This window comes from Apostichopus japonicus, chromosome 16 (genome assembly GCF_037975245.1).
Source record: "Apostichopus japonicus isolate 1M-3 chromosome 16, ASM3797524v1, whole genome shotgun sequence".
Classification (NCBI taxonomy): domain Eukaryota; kingdom Metazoa; phylum Echinodermata; class Holothuroidea; order Aspidochirotida; family Stichopodidae; genus Apostichopus; species Apostichopus japonicus.
Genome location: NC_092576.1, coordinates 2,492,551 through 2,518,219, shown reverse-complemented (window position 1 = coordinate 2,518,219; position 25,669 = coordinate 2,492,551). Strand labels below are relative to the sequence as shown.

The 25,669-nt window shown below is 37.3% G+C and overlaps 2 protein-coding genes and 2 pseudogenes across 11 annotated transcripts in view; 3 read left to right on the top strand and 1 right to left on the bottom strand.

Moving 5' to 3' along the window:
- Positions 1-25,669, top strand: part of LOC139983650 (uncharacterized) — a 468,492-nt gene that overhangs the window by 169,730 nt on the left and 273,093 nt on the right. The gene's annotated exons all lie outside the window — the stretch shown is intronic.
- Positions 1-25,669, top strand: part of LOC139983718 (uncharacterized) — a 202,583-nt gene that overhangs the window by 169,696 nt on the left and 7,218 nt on the right. The window lies entirely within an intron of this gene.
- LOC139983670 (uncharacterized) lies at positions 782-8,257 on the top strand (annotated as a pseudogene).
- Positions 9,135-9,211, bottom strand: LOC139983933 (U2 spliceosomal RNA; annotated as a pseudogene).

Sequence of the window (25,669 nt, the reverse complement as noted above, 5' to 3'; positions counted from 1 at the left end):
TTAGACATGTATTAGAATAGTTATAGGAATTAGACATTTATTATATGTATTAGACTAGTTATGTATTAAACATGTATACTAGTGATGTATTAGATACAGTATGTATTACACTAGTTAATAATACATGTGTTAGACAAGGTTGTTAGTAAGACATGTACATGTATTATTATTATTTATTATTACTATTTATGTATTAGACATGTCTTAAACCTCAAACTAATAGTAAATTTCATTTGCATTTTGCTCACAAATGACATTTTTAATATTTTTTTGGTTTGTTTCTCTCATTTAGGACTTCTTGCAACTGCTGTTAAAATTTCAAAGGAATCTGGAAACACTTTGAATCAGAAGACATCCCCAGAGCAAGGTACTCTATTGTTTTTAATGTTTTGATTCACTAGCTGTACATTATGTAGATTTCACATATATACTGTGTCATGGATACTGAACATTATCATCCAACAACAACTATATTTTTTATTCTCTTGTTTTGCTAGTTGCACCCTAAGTTGACCCTCACCATGTAGAAGTGATGCAGAACCTTGTTGTTAAAGATGGACGATATTAAGCGAATGCATTTAAGCATTGCACAGTCCTGATATAAATTAAGTGTTCTCATATCAGTTCAATATTTGCAATTTTTATGCAATTCTAGTTTTATTTAATTTAAATTTTTAAATTCATGTATTTATTTATTTATTTTTAAATTTCTTTATTTCTTTCTTTATATCTTTATTTTCATTTTCATTTTATTCTGTTTTATTTTATTTATTTCTTATGAACAGGAACTAGTGATACCATTGTAAAGGTCAAGATAGAAGTAGATGGAGAAACTCCAACTGCAGATGAGACTTGGGACGATGGTAGGAATAAAACATGCAGGAAATTGGCACATTCTTAAAATGAGGGATTGAGGTCTTTTTGTGAATTAATTGGACTCACAGTGCAATCTGTAAAAAAGCACACTGGTACTTCCAGGTTAATCTCTGAGAAGACTTGTAGAATGAGTACAACAGCATGAGTTATGACTACAAGTAAAATTAAACCTTGGTATGAGTACAACAGCATGAGTTCCGACAGTACCTATTGTTTGTGTCTACATATGAGCTCAAGCAAATTTCTTGCATATATATATATATATATATATATATATATATATATATATATATATATATATATATATATATATATATATATATATATATATATATCAATGACCTTTGAGTGAAAAGTCTGTGCTACAGAGCTTGGATGGGCAGGCTACTTATTGGCAGTGTAACAACTGTCGATGTTGTGATTAGTAAGTGAGATGAAATGAGAAATTCTGAATGCTCATAATATACCAACTATTTTCCCCTTTGCCATTCATATAATTTCTTCCATTCATTTCTTATACTTCTCATAAGGATACACTATATTCAGCCAATTAACCCTATTGTTTATAGTGGAGATCAAAGGTCATTGGAAGTCATCAGAGGTCAGTATGCTAAGACTGTAGAAACTTTAAAAAAAAAGAAGCTAGGATCTCCTAATCTTTACAGTAAATATGGATGTCAAATTTTATTGATTGGCAGTTAAAGGTTGTTTGAGTGTAGCATATGTCACAATGTGAAATTCTTTTAAATATGTTATTTCAGGATGTGAATCTTACATGGATCTAACACTTTACATGAAGTCACCCGATGTCAGTCGAAGGCTGTTTGAGGGCGGCAGATATGTCACAATTTCAAATTTTTACAAGTGTCAGTGAATGTTACATGTATGGTTCTCATACTTTGTATGAATTAACTCTAATCTCTAATCAGGAAGGAGCCGTGTGTTAATTGGACGAAAGTCAGATATTGATGGATGTTAGAAGTCAAAATGGGAAAATGTGCAAGTACTCTACTTATACACCAAGCCCTCATACACACACCAGTACCTTCATTCTTCTAGCTGCAAGTTTGGAATTACCAACGGTCAAGCACTTGGTCTTCGTCTCATTTGCTCTAACAATTCCTCTATCATTTGCCATACAGATGTTTTAGAAAAACACCTTACTGCTAGGGGCCATAGTACCAGAAGGGTGCATAAAGCCATTCAGAGAGTCCACTCCCTATCCAGATCATGTACATTGTCAGTGAAGTTCAAAAAGGGAAGAGATTGAGACGACAAGCTCCCTCTCGTTACTACTTTCCACCCAAATCTTCCTCCTATTCAGCAAACCACCTCTAACAACCGCAACATTCTCCTAACTTCAGATAGAATCCAACGAGCCGTCCCTGAAAAACCCACCATTGCCTACAGACGTCCACGCAACCTACAAGACCTTGTGTATGCTGCTGTTCCACCTCGTACTTCTAACCCTACACCCATTCATCATGGTACTTTCAAATGCGATTGTACTTCTAGATGCATCGTCTGCAGCCACCATATTGTTGAATCCAATTTCATTACCAGCCACAGCACCCAACTCACACACAAGACTAAGGGGCACATCACTTGCACTACCACCAATGTCATCTATCTGATCTCTTGTAGAGTTTGCGGCATCCAGTTTGTTGGTGAAACCAAAACCACCCTCAAGAAGCAGTTCTATGGTCACAGATCCACAGTCAACACCATGAAGACTGAGACCCCAGTTGGAGAACACTTTAACCTTCACAACCAAACCATTAATGACATGTCCCCTCAGGGGATTGAATCCTTAGGTAGCCATCCTAACCTAGTACACATCAACAGAGAGAGACTGTTGATGAAACGCCTGTGCACCATTCAACCTCATGGGCTCAACATTCAGGAAGGACATGACTAACCTTTCTGCTCCCCCCCCCCCTCCATCTCCCCTTGTTTCCCCCTCTGCCACCCCTCTTCTTGGAGCTCTCTTCCACCTTTTTTCTCCACACTTTTCTGTCTTTGTCTTTCTCTAGTTTATTCCCTACCCTCTTCCCTTATCCTCTCTTAGTCCCTCTACAGTGTATCTCCTACCCCTCTTCCCCCTGTTGGTTTCATTCTTCTCTCCATCCCTTGTCAAATAATTGTCTTACTTTTATCTCTTTTGTGTTCACCATGCTCATTAACCTGTCTGTATTCTGTGCGTGTATTTGTCCCTTCTGTTTCTGTTACTTGTCATTAAGCCTCTGAAATTGATCTTGCTAGGATGGAAACGTCAGGCCTACTTACTTTTACACAAATACTATATCTGAGGTATAAAATATGGAACTCTTTTCCAAAGTTATGCAGATGAAACCTGTTGTTTTCAGTGAAGGTCAAAGGTCAATTTAGTATAGCTGTCATTAAATTATGAAAATATGGTAAGTGTGATGTTTCAAGCAAGGAAAATTGGATGCCTCTTATTCTAAGTATGTATATGTCAGGATGCCTAGCCTCTTGATGAGGAGAAAGAAAGCCATTTGTGTGTGTTGTGGAGGTCAAGGGTCATTTCAAACCAGCATGTGTCAGTTTAGGGAATTAGTAACACACAGTCATCAAGCCTCATTGGAGTTTTGCAATAGTTTTGTTAAGTTTAGTTTTGTTATACATGTACTTTAACAGATTCATAATAATATTTTTGATCTATTTCAGAGTTTCCTGTTGTTTTTGCTGAACTCAATAATGGTGAGGAAGAGGATGTTGCTATTATAGCTGAAGATGTTCCACCAGAAGATGGTAAGATGATTAAACAAGAAAACAAGTGCAAAGAAAAGTTTTGTTTTCCCCTTTTTTTCAGACGTTTGGTAATCTGTAGGAATCCAAAACTGACCATTATCCTGCAAAATCTTTTAGAACATTTCAAAGGTGAGCAACCCAAAAATGTTATGAATTGAAGTTTTTACAATACAGAATGTAAAAAAGCTATGGAATAAAAGTCATATTTGAAAATATTTGAATTTAACCAATTGATGGTAAATGTTAACTGCCTGGAGAAAGTAAACAATTTTTGCTAATTATCTCTCTGTTTCTGTTATTGTTGTATAAGTTAACACTGTTCCTCGGACAACGCTGTCTTACCTTTTGGTTGTCTGCAAATTGCAGCAATACAGCAATGACCAGTTTATGTGCTGTCAGAGATATGTGCTGGTTTGGTGAAGTGAACACAGGCCTTGGGGAGATACCAATGGATTATTTTACCTATTTTGGGAATACTATACTAACAATGCAATGTGAACATGATGTACACAACTTGTAGTGCGTCAGACAACCTCCAAACTGAGTTTAGTTTACCAAACAAACACTTAATCGTCTTGGAGAAACAAATTTCTGCAAATTCATTTGAGAGTTAACTTAAGTGTTCTGTCTGGCAGTTGGTGAAGAAACAACCAAATCAGATTATTTTCCAATTAATGTAAAGATTCTTAGCTATGTTCACTTTGATATGAATGGAGTATCATATATCTTATGGGCTTTACTATGACAGACATTAAAATGTTTTTCATGATCAACTTAAAACAAGTATAAAAGCAAGTTCGATTTATGAAGCTGTTTTAAGTTTAAGTTTGTTCCTTTCTGTCTTGTTGAATACACAGATGTACAGAGCTTTTGTTGCGAAGAATTCGGTGATCAATTTACAATTCATCGATACCTTTTGAAGCACATGAAGTATATACATGGACATCCAGTGTTTATTCCCAGAGATGAAGAAAAAGCAGACAGCGATCATACTACAGATGAACAAACTGGTGAAGAAGACAGTTACTCCTCGGAGAAACCAAATCAATGTAAAAAATGCTACAAATCTTTTAGTGTTCAACTTTTGTTGAAAGAACATGAGAAGACCCATATTCAGTCAAGTGATAGGCTGCATCAATGTAAAACATGTGGCAAGTGTTTTAGTAAAAGTGATAACTTGAAGAAGCACGAGAGAATTCACTCCGGAGAGAGACCGTATCAGTGCAAAGTCTGCAAGAAGGCTTTCCGTCTCATGCACCATTTGAGAGTACACGAAGTAGTACACACTGCCGAGAAAGCATTTCATTGTGGGATCTGTCAGAAATCTTCACCCAGAAGAACAGTCTACAGCGACATGAAAAGTCCCATTCAGAAGAGAGGCCATTTCAATGCGAAATTTGTCAGAAGGCTTTCAGACACGTGCACCATTTACGAGTACATGTAAGAATTCATTCCGCAGAGAAATTATTTCATTGCACACTGTGTGAGAAGTCCTTCACCCGAAAGCACAGTTTAACACGACACGAAAGCACCCATTCGGGAGAAAAGCCTTTTCAATGTGTACTATGTCCAAAGTCGTTCAAGTTACTACAACATTTAAAAACCCACGAGATTGTACATTCTGGAGAGAAAATCTATCAGTGCACTATTTGTCAAAAGGCCTTTAACCGGGTCAGTAATTGGAAATCACATGAGAAGAATCACTCTACAGATAGACCGTTCCAATGCCAGACCTGTGATAAGGCCTTCAATCAGAAACACGTCTTAATCAAACATCAGCAGATCCACACCGGCGAAAAACCATTTCAGTGTACCAAATGTCAGAAATGTTTCTTTCAAAAGTCAGATTTGACAAGGCACCAGAAAGTGCATTCTCTTGAGAAACCTTATCAGTGTAAATTATGTGACAAAGCATTTAAATTGTCTCATCACTTGAAAACCCACGAAAAAATTCACACTGGAGAGAAACCACATGAGTGCCTCAAATGTGGGAAGTTTTTTCGTCGGATCTACAACCTGAGATCGCACGAAAAAGTTCACACTAAGGAGAAACAGTTTAAATGCGAAACTTGTGGAAAAACATTTTGTAGGAGTTCGAATTTAGAAATACACAAAAGGACTCATAATGCAGCAAATTCATATTCGATCAAGTTGAACCCTGCGGTATTTAACGAGGAAGAGGGTTGGTTAGAAGAGGATAATATAACTGACAAAAATGATGATCATAGTCCTACAAGAATGGACACATTGGACAATGTTAATGAAGACACTTTGGATAGGTTGGACACGATAGACAATTCAAGTGATGATGAGTTGGACACAACCAACAATGTTAGCCAAGACACATTAGACTCATTGGAGAATCCTACTGATGAAAAATTGGACACTGCACACATTTGCAGTCATGAAAAGTTGGGCAAAACAGACAATGATAAAGAAGAAAGGCCAAGCTCTTTGGACAAGGTTAATGATGACAAGTTGGACACTACAGACAATTTAAATCATAACAAGTTGGACTCAACAAACAATCTTAATCAAGGCAAATTAGATTCATTAGACAATCATGATGATGAGAAGTTGGACAATACAGACAATTTAAATCATGGTGAGTTGGACACATCAAACAGTGATAAACAAGACACGTTAGACGCATTGGACAATGTTAATGATGACAAGTTGGACAATACAGACAAATGAGGAGTTGCGCACAACAAACAATGATAAACAAGATACATCAGGCTCTTTGGACAATCTTAATTGTAACAAGTTGGACAATACAGACAAATGACAAGTTGGGTACTACTGACATATGAAAAATTGGAAACAACAGACAAATGTGGAGTTGGACACTACAGACAAACGCAAAGTTGGACAACACAAGCAATGTTGACAAGGATACATCAGACTCATTGGACGAAGTTAATCATGACAGTTTGGACACTAAATCATTTCAATTGTGACGATTTGTGGGCACAACCGACAATGTTTATCGAGAAATGTACAGTACAACTCCTTCGATGATCGTAAGGATGACAGGTTTGGACACAAAAGATAATTTAAATCATAAAGAGTTGGAAACAGCTAATATTGGTAATCAAAACATGTCAGATTAACCGGACAGTCTTAATTATGAAAGGTTGAACACTTTAGAGAGTCTGAATTATGACACACTGGATGCATTGAGTAACACTAATCATAAACAGTTGTTTGCCAAAGACAATCTTAATGAAGACACATTGGTCGCAGCAGAATAATCAAAAGATGACCTTCATCATGGTGAGTTGGACAAAGAGACACTTTTCATCCTGACAAACTGAAACTATCGGATGAGAACATATTCAAGAGAAGTCGGACACGACAAACAATCTTAATCATGTTTCATTGAAAAGATAACATCTAAGTAACAAAGAATCTATGTAGCTGCTCATTAAAGTAATTTTCATAATTATTGCAGTGACATAACTAGTCGTATTGTATCTTTTCCTAACAGGTTTATTTTAGTTTCGCACAATTGTAAACTAATGACTTTATCAAATTAATGCATTTTTAAACAAGAATCGCTCAAATCTGTAGTCAATCTAGGGTACTGTATCCATTACACTGACAATTCTTACAAATCCATCTTTAGTTTCAGAGAAGTTTTAAGGCTTCATGTCTACATTCACCGCTGCATTAATGATGTCGGTATGTGTAATACAAGAATCTCAATATGTCAGTAGGATATTTATGATAATTATTTTAATCCACAAAATTCCTATTTAACTTTGTAGTTTTAAAATTTGACAAAATGCTTATAATCTTGTGACCATAAATCCATTCTTAAACTAGATCGTTCACATGTTCCCATCAAGAGAAGTAACCGTGTTTTTAATTTGTACATTACCTTGTTAACGGTATCATGTTATTGACGTAAATTGCAACGAAAATATTTTTAATGCCAATCTGTATCAACTCAATATATACTTTTTATGGCATAGAGACGTAAGTAAAGATTTGAAGACATATTATCTATATTGCAAAGAACAGAATGGCTTTGTGAAGTCTAAGGAAATCAAGGACGAATCCAGTATTTATTAAAAAGAGTGGATGTGGTCCTGTGGTCGTTCAAACCGACTATCATTTGAGAAAAAAATATAAAAACGAAATTCTTGGGCATATTAAAGCTACATGCAAGGTTGTTAATAACTACTATTAATATTTAGTATGGCGTTTACAATGTGGAAGGGATGAGACCCTCATCCCTTTGGATCCACACCTGGGAATTGACAGGTAGTTACGTTGGGTAAAGTAGTTTATAATGTGTTACTCTGTTGACACGTTTTCTAGAAACTAAATCAATTAAAGCCCTTCATATACAATAGTTTCTGCTATGTTCTTGCGAATTAAACTACTTCCCTGGGAAAGTGGTATACAAGATATATATTTAAAAGTGTGCTCACTAATCTATTTTGACTTTTCCTTGTGTTGTTTTTGTTTTTCATTTGAAGTCCAAAATGATGCAGAGAATATTTTGCCCTTAATCTGTTCGAATTGGCATATTAATCCCTTCTTTATTGCTTTCTATTATACTGTAATAAAAATTATGTGATATGCCTATTGCCAAGATCTACTGTACCATGTGCTTTGTCCTCTACTCCTTGTTCTACATGATTGAATCAAAATGTTGAAAAATGCGCATCCTACCATACATGTGCCATGGGGATTCCCACTCGAACAAAATCAACGTATAGGAAGCTATCTTATTGGTCCTATCTAGTTTCACGAAACATGAATCGCATGAAGCATCATATCGGTACCATGAGTTGATCACCGTAGGTTCGTTAAGAGCTTTCGAAGAAGCGCTCAACTTCAGTTGACTCGTGTTCTGTTATCGTTTAAACAAGATTCATGTTAAAATGGCCTCTTGTATATTTGTATGTTATTGGTTAAGGTGGAACGGGTTGATTCTCATATCTTTACGCACGGATATAATGAGACGTAATTCTGTATATGTTTCTTTCTTGCCAGTACCTAACAGATTGATTACACTGTTCGTGACAGTATAGTTACCCATTTTTCTTCTCTTTTGTTCTGAGTCATTTGCCTTATTTTTGTTCAGTTACAGATCAATAAGCAAACTTGTCCAGTATTTCCCACGGACACTTCCTGAGTCCACTTTGAATTTTGATGCTTCTGTACGTATCATGGACAGCTTGTCAGGCTAGTATGCCCCACCATCGTAACATACTATTCATTAGAATAGTGCATATTCAATGACCTTTTCAATTGGACATAGATGCAGAAGATTCCAATACCATCGAACTATATAACTTCTTTAATTCGCCTGACAAAGGTTACAGGCTAAAGCCGGTATTTTATTCCAAGTAGATACTTTTTAAGAAAAAGTCACCCAGGAAAGAACCTGGGCACGAAAACCAAACTACCAAACGACTGATCCGCTCTCAGCCCCAGTCCCCTTGCATCGGGACTGTGACTGTGTGATCATCGTCGGGTGTGTATCACCATTCCCCTCGAAAGGGAACAGATACTGCACATGATCTTAGCCAAAAGGCCGAGAAGCGATCCAATTTATTCCAAGTAGATACTCTTTACATTGGGTTAGCCTGGCATTGTATGTAACTACCATGCAGAAATCTGAACGGTTGGTGTTAGTACTTTGTTGTATCAAAATGGTAAATGAATAATTATACACCTACTTTATTTACCCTTGCGGACAAAAAAAAAACAGCTATTGAAAACATAAAGTCTGCGAAGACTAGATCTTTTATTTATATTTCGTAATTAAAATAATACATTGCTGCGTACGCAAGGGACACTAAAGAAGGACTTTCGACATTCAACATTAAATAATTTAATGAATTATTCATTGAACCTTAGTCCGTCTGCTGGGAAAACAACGTCACTTAGCCCCTGTTTTATTTATGTGTTTATTTTTCCTTTACGTATATCAGAATATGAAAACACACTTCTGTAGCCCACAGGGCCTCACTTTCCCGGCTTCCTTAACATTTTCCCAGGACCCCTAATTGACCCTGGCTCCTTTCAACCCATGTCGTCAGGCCTGGTCAACACGATGATTGTTGTAGGAAACATTTTGTTAGCAACTAAAGTGAGACATTCGTACTTAACTCAACTTGTAATGGGATGATAAATGCCTTGGGCACCTGTACCTTAAATATGAGATTTTCTTAGCTTTTGACGGTGTAGAAATGATAGCTACAAATATGCCATTAAAGTCTTCAATACCGATAAGGTAGGTTTTACTATTTGCACTCCCTCAATGTAAAATGGGCGTTGTGTTTTCGGTTGACATTTCAAACTACTGATTGATCTAAATTACTTCGGACCTGTATTATTAGTTGTTCTAATATTATAAGTATGTGGGTGACGATTGAAGGATGAAAATATGTTCACTACATATTATCTTTGTGTGTAAGAGACATTTCTTAGTTAACTCACTGAGGTGTTACCCTGACGGGTGATAAACTAATGTGGTTTCGATCACCTAGTTTTCCCCATACGTCATCACCACCATAATATATGCACTGCTCGCTATACGAAAGTCAAAAGCGAACTGTACAATATTGTGTAGATGCCAGACAATCCATAATCACACAGCATATTATCATTTATCATGATCGCCCCTATATCTTATCAAGATGTTTATTCTGTGTTTCAGTTTCAGTTTTGATGGACTTTGTCTTTGAATGAGTGGTTATAATACCACGAGACCTGCCTATAAAAACTGACAAAATCAAGCAAAGTCACCGGTGTATCAGATAAAAACTTTAGTAACCTTCACGAACAAATAAATGACGTCAACGACTATTTGATCAGTGTCATTTGGTTAGATGGCCTCGTTTAAAGGATCTGTAGTTAACATGGAAGCGAAATATAAACGAATATATACTTTAATTATTGTTATGGCTCTTCAGTTGTTTGAATTGAAATTTACAATCAATTTTTGTTAATAGTTGAAACATATTTAGTGATTTCTTATCAAAACAAGTTCATATAAAATGATGAAACGAAACAAAAATTCATTTTGATTAATTTTCGATGCAGAACTTCTTCAAGCCATCATATATTACGCTCTGGCTCGGAGCTGAGAACCAATATGGCCAGGGGCGTCGGAGTAGGCAGGTCCGGCGAACGCCGGACCAATACTCACGGCGCAAAACAAAAAAAGTGGGACTAAGAAAAAATTGCAAAAAAATAGAGAACCAAATGAAACATATTTCAAAAATGTGTTTCAGAAGATTAATCGGGTACAAAAACAGACAAGGGAGAACGCATCTGGGAGGTTTATTTTTCAATAATTTTCAATAATGACGACGGCAAGTAGGCTAAATTTGACTACTCTGGCATGGCAGGGGTCTTGTTTTCAAGCTCGGGAAGTGCCATTTCCTGCAATCTGGGAGGCATTTTTTTCAAAATTTTCTCCATTACGCTACGCGCCAACCACGGTGGCGCGTAGCGTATAGTTTGACCTACCAAACGTCCCCCCGATAATTATGATAGATGGCCACACTCTGATCTGCCGTACCAATCCAAAATAGCTTCCGACGCCCCTGATGGCTGCTGCAGGCGTATCGTAATTGTACACAAAGTTTCTTTTTATACATTGGCTGACATTTTAAGCTGTAGGTATATAGATACCTTTACTTATCAAAAATATATGTAGTATAATTTAAGATAGTCTAACATATGTACTGCTTTAAAGAAAATGGGAATGCTGGAAATAATAGTGCAATAAAACCAATTGGAAAGGTAAAGTCTAAACTTCAAATCTGATAAAAACAAGCTGAATAACTACTTGACGAATATGTAAATATGAACATCGAGTTCAACCAATAACCAGTTAGATGACTGAGCCGTTTGGTATTCAGCCAGTCGCCATTTTGAATCAGGAGTGTTCACAGAATACCGGCCGTACTGTATAGCTATTTCTTCAATTAAACGGATATGATTGCAGTGATTTCAATAATGCATTTTGATAATCACATTTCTATCTGACACGGTGAAAAACTTTCATCTTAGGTAAGTCGTTTTCTCATGAACATATATTGAGTGTATGAATCATGCTTGGTGTGTTATATGGCGGACCTCTCCACAGTCATCCTGTGAGGTATATAGTTCGATAGCTATTTTCAGTCTACACAAAATTCACTTTTAGAAAGTGGAAATCGTATTAAAACACAAATGTTGTCATTCACTACGTCCGCTCCTTTATCCAGACCAACATGTTCATGTTAATTTGTTGTTAATTTGTAAATTTAAAATGTAATTTTAACTTCACGTGAACAACATAACGTCCACATATAACATGTGACATCATTTGGCGTTGGCAAGTCTCAAGTAATTTAACTTGCATTCTATTCAGGTTCTAAACATTAATTTATTATAACTGTAAACATGTTATCAAGTATGAAGATAACAATAATGCGAAAGGTTGAAATTCGATTTAACATAACAGCAAGAATTAGTATACAGAAAGAAGATATTCAGAAATGCAAAGTAATCATTAGATAGGAAGGAAGTTAACTAACAATGGCACAGAGAGTATCCGTGATTTTTAATTCTTTCGTAAGTATGTTTGTAAACCTATGCAATATACACATTTCTAGTCTTTAACGATAATTGGATATTACTGTTAACTGCTTCTTTGCCTGCCTCGATAATTCGCTTTTGATGATTCCCTCAATTAATACTAAGAGCAATGGTCAGTAGTAACGATACGAATTATTTCAAACTACAGTTTTATGTTTTATTATTGTTTTCTAAAAGATCTACCCATTGAGCGTAATTCTTCATGCCTGTTATTGGTACTGTTTAACTGTAATATTTGTGATTTGTGATAGTATTTGTGATAGTATAAATTTGTGATAGTATAAATATCTGAATGGATATAGTTTTAGTTATTTGTGTTATACTTACTGTTAAGGAATCTAACAGCAGACACATATGGATTGATCTTAAGTAGTAACATGCATTAGAATATTACTAATAAAGCAGGACAAATATACAGTGAAATTCAAACCCGGCCTACCATGACTAAAATGTATTATACACTAATACTTATAAAATTACACAATAACATGCGAAAATACTTTTATTGTAACTTTCTATATCATGTGTCTCAGAAATGTCTATAGCTAAAAGTTTTTGTGTGTGAATATATACAAATATAATTATACTACACATTTCAAAACGGTTTTCAACTGATATCTGATTTTTTTTTAATTCAAGATGAGTTTATGTGTGTTTGCAGAAGACATTTCTTTCTTTTTCTTTTCTCTATATGTCACTAAATAATTTCCTCTGTTTTTTTTAAACGTTTTCGCAATAGAAACGTTATATTAATTGAAAGATTATTGTGACATTTTTAACATACATCCAATGTTGCTACCAAACTTGTTTTAATTTGAATCAATTCAGCATTTAATGCAAGCAAAATATCTATCAGATCGTGTAAAAGTAGAGTCCTCCAAACAATAGATTTTTAAACTTAACAAGACATTAGTCTTATACTATAGAGGGATATCTCTGTTTGTGTTTAATTATTAATTTTCTGTAGATAAAATGCAAATTTGTGTTTATTCTGTTCTATTGTCTTTCGGTTTAGGTGGACTTAGACTTTACTAGGGCTTGCACTACCATTTTTACTCAAATGGTACCATTTGTACCATCAGGTTAACAAACTGATAAAAGCAAGATGTCTCTTTAGAGGCGTTTAAAGATAAGAACTTATTTACCGCACGATCATTTCATATTCTCATTGCGAGCTTAAATGACAATACACCATAAAGTATAGTTAAAGGAGCATTATGTCAATACGTCATTATAATGTGACAATAAACTGAGCTATATGGTACACAAAGTTTTGTGATCTCGATGTAACTACAAACTTTCGATTTTCGTTCTAGCTATTGATTTATTTGTTACTTTTACAATTCGCATTTATCATATTGCAGTTATTCCTTCTTAATTGTTCTAATAACATGTTTGAATAAACTGTTACAGTCCAATTTCCCTCCTCATAATGGAGAAAGGCAGTCTTATTTTCTTTACAAAAACTTGTTGTTAAAAGAAGCATTATTTACTATAAACATGTTTTCATGTTGTTTGCATTTGAGCTGCAAGAGCCCTTGATGTCACATGAAAGAGTTATAGTTAGGTCTCGAAGGCCAAACATTAACTTGGTTGCCTGCTAATATCATGATTTTATCTGTAGACCTTAACAACTCTCGTAAATTTAATACTAATTAAAATCTTTGATATTTTATAAATATCAAAGTTTAATAGTTCCTCTCGGTAAATTTGTGCAACACGTTCTCAATGTTTTAGATGTTTTCTGGATAGTGTTAATGGTATGAATTTAGGATAATACCATGTAAAGTTTGTATAATGCTTTAAGACAAATTTGCCTCATATTGATTTTGATCTACAATATCAAACTGTTTGAATATTTTAAAGAGTAAAGTCTGAAATATAAAATCTGATGAAGAAATCAATTAGACGAATATATAAATATGAACCTTGAGCTCAGTCAATAACCAGTTTTAGATTACAGAACGTTCAGTATTCGGTTAGTATACCGTTCGCCATTTTGATAAAGTTCGTGGAGAAGAATGCTCTCTTCTCCAATATTTAGTTTATTGTCATGAATCAGGCGCGTAGCCATGAATTTGCCAAGGGATGGGCGAAACTGTAGATGCGGCATTGCAAACTATGTAAGCGTAGCCCCACCATGGTTGGCGCGAAGCGTACAAGTCAAGTTTGGCTGAAAATGCCTCCCAGATCGCTGGAAATGGCACTTCCCAGGCCTTGTAAGTTGCATCTAAGCATTTTCTCTTTTGAAAATACTAGCGATATCATAAAAAAAAACCTTCGCCCCCCCCCCCTTGGCGACGTGCCTGTCATGAATCTGATCTATATTGTAAACTACATTAAGTTATTTCTCAGGTAGGTCAGTATCTTGTGTACTTGTTGAATCTAGTGAGCAAAAATTGTTTTCTACTGCATTGCATCACAAGGCCATGCATCTTTTAGCCACATAGTGTTTTTTTTCTTTACATGAATAAATAGGGTGCCTCATATATTAATCTTTAAATTGGATTCCTAGGAATCAAAATACCTGGTTTTTAAACTGTTTTGTTAGTCTGGATATTTGGAAGGCAAAATTTTAACGATAATTGGTCTGTTGTGTAAACAAATCGATAAATGTATGTTTGAAAAAATGTATGTTTTCATACGATTCTTTGCTAATAGCGGAGTATTTATCCCACAGGAGTGACTATTATAAACAAACGACATTGTAAACGAACTTTCATGAAACAGTCAAGAAGGATTATATATGATTTCGTGATCTATGTTATTATCAAACCGCTCATGTACAAGTAAATATGAACCGTATTTGGAATATTGAATAAAGACGGTATTTTTGCAGTAAATAGAAGACTGTGAAATAAAAATTATAGAATCACGAATGTTACCGATTCTGTGGCCGAGTTTATAACGGCGGTGGCAGTTGAAGCAATGAGGCTTATCAATCGGGAGGTTCGGGTTCGATCACTTGCCGGGTCATAGTAAGGTGGGTTTTCCATGCAAAAGCAATGTACGGTTTTACCAACTGAAAAAACTTTCCAAAATTAAGAAAGATTTTGAGATAAATTGTTGAATTGGAAGCCACCCGACATGAAAAGTGTAATCCATAAGCCCATGCAGGCTTCTTACACATTCTTGGTCGCTTAGGCGTCGTAAAAAATAACTGCCTGATTATTATTATGAATTACCAACGTGCTCTGCGGTGCAGTATGATTTGCATTTGGTTAGTTTAGTTACTTTTAACATTTTAAGCTCCTTTTGTCGAGTTCTTCGATACGTGGTTTAGTTGATAAACATATGTAGAGTGGCTAAGCTTAGTTACATGTCAATGAGCTGTATGCTTTCAATTAGGCTACATCGACTCTGACTGAGTTTCTTCCGTTGCTTATTCAAGGTAAAAAGATGGGAAATCGAAGTTCAAAGAAGAAAAGTTCGAAGAAAGGACTTAAAACAGACACAACACCAGGACCTAATCGGAACTCTCAAACACCTGAACTGAGGGATGCGTCGTCACCAAGACAACCATTTCAAAGTGAAGCATCTGCATCACAATTTGAGAGTATTCCACACCGTGAGACCCCCGCATTATCTTCAACAAACACAAACTTCCGAGCATCTGAAAAACAAGGCACCCCTGCAAGAAAGAAGTATTCAGACCCACTGACTATAGAAGGTAGGCAATATTGTTTAGTTTTGCAGCATCACCTGCGACAGCTTTACGATTTCTTGGTGACTATTGTGACACTAGTCTTACTCGTTTGATTCAGGGACTGGGAGGGGGTAGGGGCATGTAAGGACAGATTACTGATGGCTTTATCAATCAACGACTAATCTAATGTGATTTTGTGAAGTGCTTTGAGATCATTCTTTGATTTAAAGCGCTATATAAGAATAAATTATGATGATTAATCTCGTCCCCGTCTGCACGGCGTTCTTTACTTAGAAACATGGTTTTGGTAGGAATGTCATTCACTCTAATGTGGTGGTGTCAACTTCAAACGTCAGTATTTAATTGTCACATGATTTCATAGTGAAAAAAACATGAGTTGTAATGCAATGTAAAATGACCCACACTTGTCATTTAAAACGTAGTCTCACAACTGCATTACCACATCTCGTTTTTTTGTACGTGATTCAATGGTTAAAACCTTGCTTGACGTATGCGTCTGGTCTATTTTCATGTTCGCAAAGCTTTGATATGTCTAAACCATCTACCACATTTCTTGTTTGCAACTCCGTTTCTTTAACTTAAGGTGTAACTTAAACTCATTTTAAATACACGTTCCATGAAACATCCATGTGATTGAGGCATTTGGATTTAGGAAGTAAAAGCACCGGTTCACATATTACTCCTATAGTTATTCGTCCCCTGCCCTTACACCACTGATAAAAATAAAGAAACGAAATGTAAATTGAATTAATTTGAAATATGGATTCTAATGCACCTAAATGAAGAAATGGAAATGATTAAACTGTACACCGACTCCATATAATACTAACGTTAATATGCGTATTAAATTTAATACTAATATTCCAAACAAGTCACCAATTTTAATTATCATATCACTAACGCCAACATAAGAAAAACTCTTTAGATGAGTTGTTAGATCAACACACCAGTCGGTTCTTCAACAGTCAATGATTGCATTACTTTTTATACATCCAAAGAATCCATCTTGTTGGTGATTGTGTTGGCCTGTTTGTCTATTTTATTCATTTTTTTTTCATAGATAAGCAGCAAATTCTAATCGATGCACTTAAAGAGAAGTATAAAGTCTATTATGGCTCCGTAAAACCTTTACCCTATATACAGGACAGACTTTATTGTGTAAATACGATATTTGTCGAGAGCGGTGTGGTTGCATTGAGTGACAGTGCTACATCATATGGTAAAGATGCATCATGGGAACAGTTAGATTCTTACAAGAACATATTCCATGATCCTCATAGGAGGTCTAACAGACGTATCATCGAAGGAGAGCCTGGGTATGGGAAGTCTACTCTTACCCTGCAGATAGCATATGACTGGTGTAATGGTGTCCAAGATTCACCTCTCGCTGACGTAGAGATTCTTATTTTACTCAGACTTAGACAGTTGGGTAATGTTCCGTCAATCTATAGAGCGATCAAGCGATATTTGGTGCCAAAGGAATACAGGGTCAAGGAGAGAGATATCAAGGAGATACTCGAGAGTTGCAAGTCAGTAGCATTTCAGTTAGATGGCTATGATGAATACCCAGGCAGAGACACCAACGAGAAAAGTGTATACGGCTTGCAAACAGATAAAGATGAGGAAAACGACGTAGGACGCATTATCAAGTACAAGATGTTCCAAGAATCTGACGTTACCTTGACAACCAGGTATCTACCTATTGAGTATGACAGAGCCAAAACCAAACGATTTAAACTTACTGGTTTTGATGAGACTGCGCGTGATCAGTACATACGTAAGGCTGTTTGTGGAGATGATGAACAAATTATTGCTAAAGTTAAGAAAGGTCTCAAAGAAAATGTCATTCTTGATGACCTCTGCCAGATTCCTCTCTTATTCACTATGTTCTCTCACATGACTCATGAAATAGAGGGTTTTCAGAAATTTAAATCTGTTACTGACTTCCTTCGCCACGCGATGAATTGCTTTCACAGTCACACGAGAAACAAATCCAAAGATTTTAATGCTAAAGAATACTCAAAGTTCATAGAACATAATCACAGTGAACTTGATAAAATCGCTTTCGAAGGGCTCAGTAAAGAGAATCAACAAATAGCGTGGAGCCAAGCAGAATTCCTCCAGCGTCTCGGTAAAGATTTTTATGATCAGTACATTCTTGTTGGTATCCTAGTAGAGGAGGAGATGTATGATATTGCAGATGGACAGACTCCTGGTAAGAGCGATAAGATGAAGATTGAAGTAAGGTTTTACCATAAACTATTCTGTGAATGGTTCGCGTCATTTCGTGTGGTGGATATTCTTTGCAAGGTGGAAGAATCAGCTGACCTGGAACCAATTCTTGGGAAGATGGATCCATTTGATCTCCAGTACGTCTTTCGATTCGCTTGTGGGTTGAATTCCACCGCTGGCAAGAAAATCATCGAATATTTGAAAAGCAAGAAAGATGGAGACAAGTTTGCAATCCTTTGCATCTTGGAACAGACTGGAAATGTTGAAGGCATCGTAGATACTGTCAAAGAGCTCTGTTCTAAATGGATCGCCATCAGTAAAGAGCACAGCAAGTTACTACAGAGGTCGACCGTACAGCTTCTGCAGATAGCATCAAGTCATGAAGTAAGCATACTTTTCATTCATTTGTCACCCACTGTTTGGAAAAGGCTAACCGAGAAACATTTTCCCCTTGATGATGCTTTCTAAAGCACAATAAGACTCTCAGATTAAATTAAATTTATATTTGGTGGATGCTAATACCAAATGAGAGGTCCCTCTGTAGTCCTAATATGAATAATTGTTGATGTTTTGTATACATTTGCATTTACACTACACTCAGATAAAGAAAAGAAATCCACCCTGCAGCATGTCAATATTAAATACCACTTTTTCAAAATGGTTTATCAAATTGTTTATCTAATACATGATAGTTCATATCTCACGAAATCAATGCAAGTTCAAATTGTATGATACAGTCAATACATTCCAAATAAATGATATTGATCTCAACTAATCAGCCTCACCGGTACTTCATTCTGGAACACTGGAACCGTTATTAGACAGAAGTAGGTTTCTACTTGTATGAAGCAGTAGTTACAATTCTGCTTATTGAGCTTATAACTAAATATAAGCAGAGGTATTTAAAGGGATTATAACTGAATGCTAAAGAATTATAATTTATCTAGAAAAATTCAAGTTGAATAACATATTTGGGAATAGTACGAAGAGTAACAGTTCACAGAAACATATTCAGCTTTTATATGGAAACAGATCAGGTATCTGTACGAACAGATGAAGCAAAAGTATCAGGAATTTATGTCATGGCATACGCAAGCCTTAGACTATGTAATCGGACATTAATGTGTTCTCTAAACAAGTAGCCTGACATTAATGTGTTCTCTAAAAAATAGTAGCCTGACATTAATGTGTTCTCTAAAAAATAGTAGCCTGGCACTGTCATATCTACTCAATACCTTGCTACTATCACAGCTACTCAGTACTTCGGTACAATCACATTTATACAATACCCTGACACTTTCGCAGCTACTCAGTATCTTGCTACTATCACAGCTATTCAGTACGTTGGTACTATCACAGCTATTAAGTAACCTGACACTGTCTGAGCTACTCAGTACCTTGATACTGTCACAGCTATTCAGTACATTGGTACTGCCACAGCTATTCAGTACCATGAAACTGTCGCAGCTACTCAGTATTTAGCTACTATCACAGCTGCTCAGTACGTTGGTACTATCACAACTATTCAGTAACCTGACATTGTCTGATGTACTCAGTACCTTGGCAGTGTCACAGCTAATCAGTACCCTGACACCGACTCAGCTACTAAGTACCTTGACACTATCAGAGCTACTCGGTAACCTAGCACTGTCACAAATACTCAGTACCCCTGGGACTGTCATGTATACTTAGTACCATGGTACTGTCACAACTATTCAGTTGCCATGGCACTGTCAAAACTACTCAGTATCCTTGCACTGTCACAGCTGTATGTACCCTGAAACTGTCACAGCTAGACAGTACCAACTACTGTCACAGCTACCTAGCACCACGACACTGTCACAGCTAGTCAGTACCATGGCACTGTCACAGCTAATTACTATTTTGGTACTGTCATAGCTACTCAGAACCCATTCACTTTCAGAACTACTCAGTACACCTGGAACTGTCAGGGACTCTCAGTACCTTTGCACTGTCACATCTCATATGTACCTTGGCACTGTCACAACTACTCAGTTACCATGGTACTGTCAAAACTACTCAGTATCCTCCCACTATCACAGCTACTCAGTGTCCCTGGCACTGTCAGGGATACTAAGTAAACTGTCACTGTTGGAGCTTCTCAGTACCCTGGCACCGTCACTGCTAATCAGTACTCCTGGTACTCCCAGCGATACTCGGTGCACTGGCACAGTCAGAACTACTTAGTACCATGACAGAGTCACAGCTACCAAGTACCTAAGCACTGTCGCAGTTACTCAGCACCCTGGAAAGATCACATCTACTCTCAGTACCTTGGCACTGTCACAGCTAACCAGTACCTTGACAACCGGTCACAGTTACTCAGTACGTTGGTGCTGTCACATATCAAGTACCTTGGTACATGTCACAACTACTCAGTACCCATGACACGGTCACAGCTACTCATTGCCCTGACACTGTCAGAGCTACCCAGTACCTCAGAACTACCACAACTAATCAGTATTTTGAAACTGTCACAGCTACTCAGTACCCTGAAAAGATCACAGCCACTCTCAGTACAATGACACTGTCACAACTACCCAGTACCTTGGCACTGTCACAGTTACTCAGTACGTTGGTACTGTCACAGCTACTGAGTACCCTGGCATTGTCACAACTACTCAGTACTCCTGGCACGGTCAGGGCTGTGAGATCGCGCCATCCCATCGGGCACATTGGGTCTTTTGTTTGTAAATGCAGTGAGTCTTACTTATATATGCAATCTGTGAAACTCTTTCATGACAGTCAATTCAGAAGTGATCCGTCGCCAAAACAACTCAGATTCACCGCAACGTCTGTTAAAAGAAATATATAAAAATATAAACCTCACAACATTATTCAGGGTATATTCATTATGCAAACGAATCGCAACTATGTGTTGTCTCTGTAAATTGTGTCTGTACCCAAACTAGTTGTTTTGACAAATAAAGCGTTATATTACGTGATTGTTAACTGTACATGACTTTAGAATGTTACTCAGCTCCTCCCACAATGCACCACCATATATTTTTGAAAGTAGCGAACATGTTCACTTTGTGCTATACATAATTGCGCCCTCTGTTACATTAATGTGTGCCAGAGCAATCTATGACACTGACGTTTCCATGTTGCAGACACTTTTCTTGCGCGAGGTATATTATGTCATTGTGAGAGGGACGACCCAATGGACGTACGTACGGTATGTACGTCCACTGTTCCAGCAATCTCGCAGAATTATAAGCTCATTATTCTCACTGGCATTGTCCTGTTAGGAACGATCTTTCTATAACCAGAAATATTATAATAAGATCATAAAACTCACACAAGGAAGGAACCCTGATATCTCAGGGCTTGTGGGATAGACTATGCACTGCAGGGATAGGGAGATTTTGTGACATTTACAGTTTGAAGGAGAACGCAAATACTTGCTTTGACAGCTAAGCATCATATTGCATGATTGTAAATTGCGCATGAGTTTATAATATGTTGCTCCCACAATGCATCATTGTCCAACCTGTCTCCGTCGGTGAGTTCAAAGTACACATGCATATGTAAGAGGTTTATTAAAATTATGACAGCCATTATTGATGTGATATTAATGTATCCGTGTTTGCTGTCTTCGGATTGTGACTCTCAAAACTATTTAAAATCAATTCTAACAATTTAGTTAGAATACTCCGATAATCGTTAAATAATATACCAGTGAGTAGATATCCACAAAGCATTCACATTTACTTATTTATTCTAAATACGCCCGAAACCGTTCCTTAAAATCCTAATTGCGATATTGAAATATAATATTGTGTACCATGACGCTGACATGCATGTGTGTGAAGGTCCAATGTTTGTACACTTAACAGTAATTATTATTCCAGTACGAAACTATGAGTCAAACGGAGGTAATGGGATTCAATTTAATATTCATCTTTTAAAACTTAAAGAAAGAATGCCAATGTTAATCGGGCTCCTCTTGAAATAATGTTGAAGAAGTTTCATTGTTTCGGTTGTACCGCACATACATGTTGTATACTTATGTACTGTACAATATAGGATTTACAATATCTCTTTTCAAGTGAGTGATTTTGATAGCCCTTGTTGTTGTTCTGCCCTCGCGATGGAGATATTAACGCCGCCTACACCCTCCCCCGCCGAGAAGTAAACATAGTCCAGGTCTCTGACCCGGTAGTTTTCAAGGAGTCTTATACGATATAAATAGGATGACAGCCAGTACAGTCTGCTTCCATTTGTGATCTTTTGGCAAACATTCGATGAGATATAATGACGTACAGATAGACAACAACTATCACTTACACAGAGTTAATGTCGGTACCAATGAAATCGGTGCACTATCAACCCATCAACTGCCGAACGAGATCATTGCACTCTCCCTTCATTGGAAATCTCCTTGACCAAAAAATACTGGCTAATGCATTTGTACGGCTTGAAACTAAATAATGCACATTTATGACGTAATCCTTCCAAAGTATGTGTTCATGACGAAATACACACAGTTAGTTATCAATGTTATATAAATTCCCGTACTAGGAGAGCGAATTACGCAGTGTATCTGGATAGCATAAAACTAAGTCTAAAATCCTTTTTGGGCAGAGCTCCTTTGAAGGCTCTTAACCAATTTATTAATTATATACCTTCACACACCGAATATATTTTATGTCTACTTCAGAGTTAGTCTTCACGCGGTTCCACTTAGTTCGCCTGAATAGGCATATAGCTATATGGTTTCCCTCGTTGGTTTGTACATAGTGACCTGACCGTGGCTGTGGCACTCATATTGCATTTTAGAAGGAACAATCGTAGAAATTGTAGCCCTGAAGAAACTTATTTGCAGATTCCGTCTTTTATTTCTAAACTTTTACTATACTTTTCACTATCGATCGCTTCTTGAATCGCGTATTATTAATAGCGGGAAAGCAAAGTACTGCCAAACCTTTAAAAAACATGTTTGACTTGTGTGAAACCATCGCAGTATCGAACATTTCCACTTGTGCTATTTCAGAGCTGCGCCCTCTATTACAGTCATTCGCGCAAGATTCATAAATCGTTCTGACGTACGCATGTGGCAGAAATTTTACTTGCGCAGGTTACATACGATATCAGGGGAGGATTGAACGTATACACACACGCTGTTCCGCAATCTCACCGAATTGTAAGTTTTAACCATTTAGTGCTTACGTCGCACCTACATTGTGCCATTAGTGACTTTCCTCCAATAACCAGAAATACGAGTAAAATCATAATAATCTCATAACGAGGCGAACCAAAGTAAGGAATCTTACTATCCCCGTGGTGGAGGTAGGTGTAGGTGAAGTAGGCTTTGCTCAATTATTCGATCCGCCCAAATAATTCAAACTTTAGCAAACCGGTGTTCATTCCTTATAGCACGTTGGCTCCTTTCTGAACTGTAGCATTTACTAACAACCGGCCTCGCCAAATTGTAATTTATATGAACTTATAAAATAGTATTACATTCTATAATGAAATTTATTAAAGTTATCAAAGTACTTGAGAAATACACCAACTGTTATTACAAAAAACTTCGACTCGGCTACTACAAATTGTCGCTCTGTACTTCCTCTACAACCAAAACACGATGTTTTTTTCTCTTCATGTAATACTTATTTGATCGTATCGTACTTTTAGTGTTTCCTTTCTTTGAAATTCTTTTTGAATTTACTGCAAGTACCGAGCAATAAATCTGACTGCACTCAAAGCACTCACACCATTACACCTCCCCCTCCCCTTCCCCCGCTCCCGAGTCCCGACAAAATCCCCCATTATAGTTAACGAGACCTACCTCCTCCCCATCCCCGAACACACACAACACGTACTCGAGCACATACATCAGGCGCGTATCCAGGATTTTCTAACCCGGGGGGCGCGAATTACTATCTAAGCGGAGCGCCACCATCGGTTGGCGCGCAGCGTACAAGAAAATTTCTGGTTTTGATATCCCCCAGATCACCGGAAACGGCACTTCTCGGGCTTGAAATGACCAACCAGATCTACACTTTGGGCCTGAGAACCAAGTATTACCTAATAGTTTTTTTTTCCATCCATAACCTTTTTGAAGATTGTCAACCCGGCACACGTCATGTTCGACCTGATCGCATGTCCTGTGGGTCTTTGCTTTTGTAGGTGATTCTACGTCGCGGCCCACAATACCCGTCAGCCCCACTTTTCAAGGTTTTAAGCCCCAAATTTGTTCAGAATTTGAAAATTCACATTTCTCGTGAATAAACTTACTTCAAAACATACCCATAATGTTGTACAAAATTTCATCTATGGACAACCAATATAGAAAAACTACCTTCAACCCCTAACAGACCGGTCAAAATTGCACGAGTAGAGGGAAGTGTGATGCAGAATGTTGGTCAGAAATTTTCGAAAATTCAGACACAGTTAATTTATTGTGTAGAAATATTAAACCTCTTATAACGGCTATTATAAAACTTGGTTGAAGGAAATGAAAAAATAGCAGATATTTCCGAAACCGAAAACTACACACATAGGCGTAGGAGGCGCGGGAGCAGTGGCGGAGCTAGGGGTATTGGTCAGGAGGGGCGAGAATGGTCTGTAGGGGCGCTTTCGACACTATCTAAGCGGAGCGCCACCACTGGTTGGCGCGTAGCGCACAGACAAATTTTGAGTAAAGATACTCCCTAGATCGCCGGAAATGACCCTTTCAGGGCCTGGCTAATTTGCAGATAAACGAAGAATAGGGTGTCATCGCCAAATAACACCAACAAAATGTGACAAATGTCTATAAGTAGATGAGAGCGCAATAAAAAAGTCTATAATCTAGAATAAGTAAAAAGTGGTAAAGAGCTGAAAAAGGCGCCAGCAGTCCATTTGAGTCCGTCAGGGGGCGCTTTCGCCCCCTGACCGTATGGACGCTCCGCCACTGCGCGGCGGGGTGCAGCCCCTAATTCGCCATTACTAATGTAAAAGAAACTTTTGACATAATTGGACCTCCATGCTTTTTATACATCTACATGAGACATGTCGTTGTTTACATTAGCATCCCGCGGTATACTGCGGAATTTGAACGGACCGTACGGTACATGATGGCATGCGATGTAATAACCGATGCTTGCTTATATGATATTGACATTGACACGTTGAACGCGCGCTTCGCGCGCGAAAATGTTTGGTTATTTTTTCAGGCAAGTCGGACAGTCTTGAGGATTTTCATCCTGGAACGCCATTTTCATGCTCACTGATATGATGTGATATCTGCTGTTTGCGTTACAAATTCGAACAGGCGCGTAGCGAGGAATTTGCCAAGGGAGGAGCGAAGCCTGTGGGCAAATTATCTAAGCGTAGCGCCACCATAGGTTGGCGCGAAGCGTGCAAGAAAATTTTGGCCGAAAATGCCTGCCAGATCGCTGGAAATGGCACTACCCAGGACCATTTGTTAGCGCGAAGCGTACAAGCAAATTTTGGCCGAAAATGTCTCCCAGATCGCTGGAAATGACACTTCCTAGGCCTTGT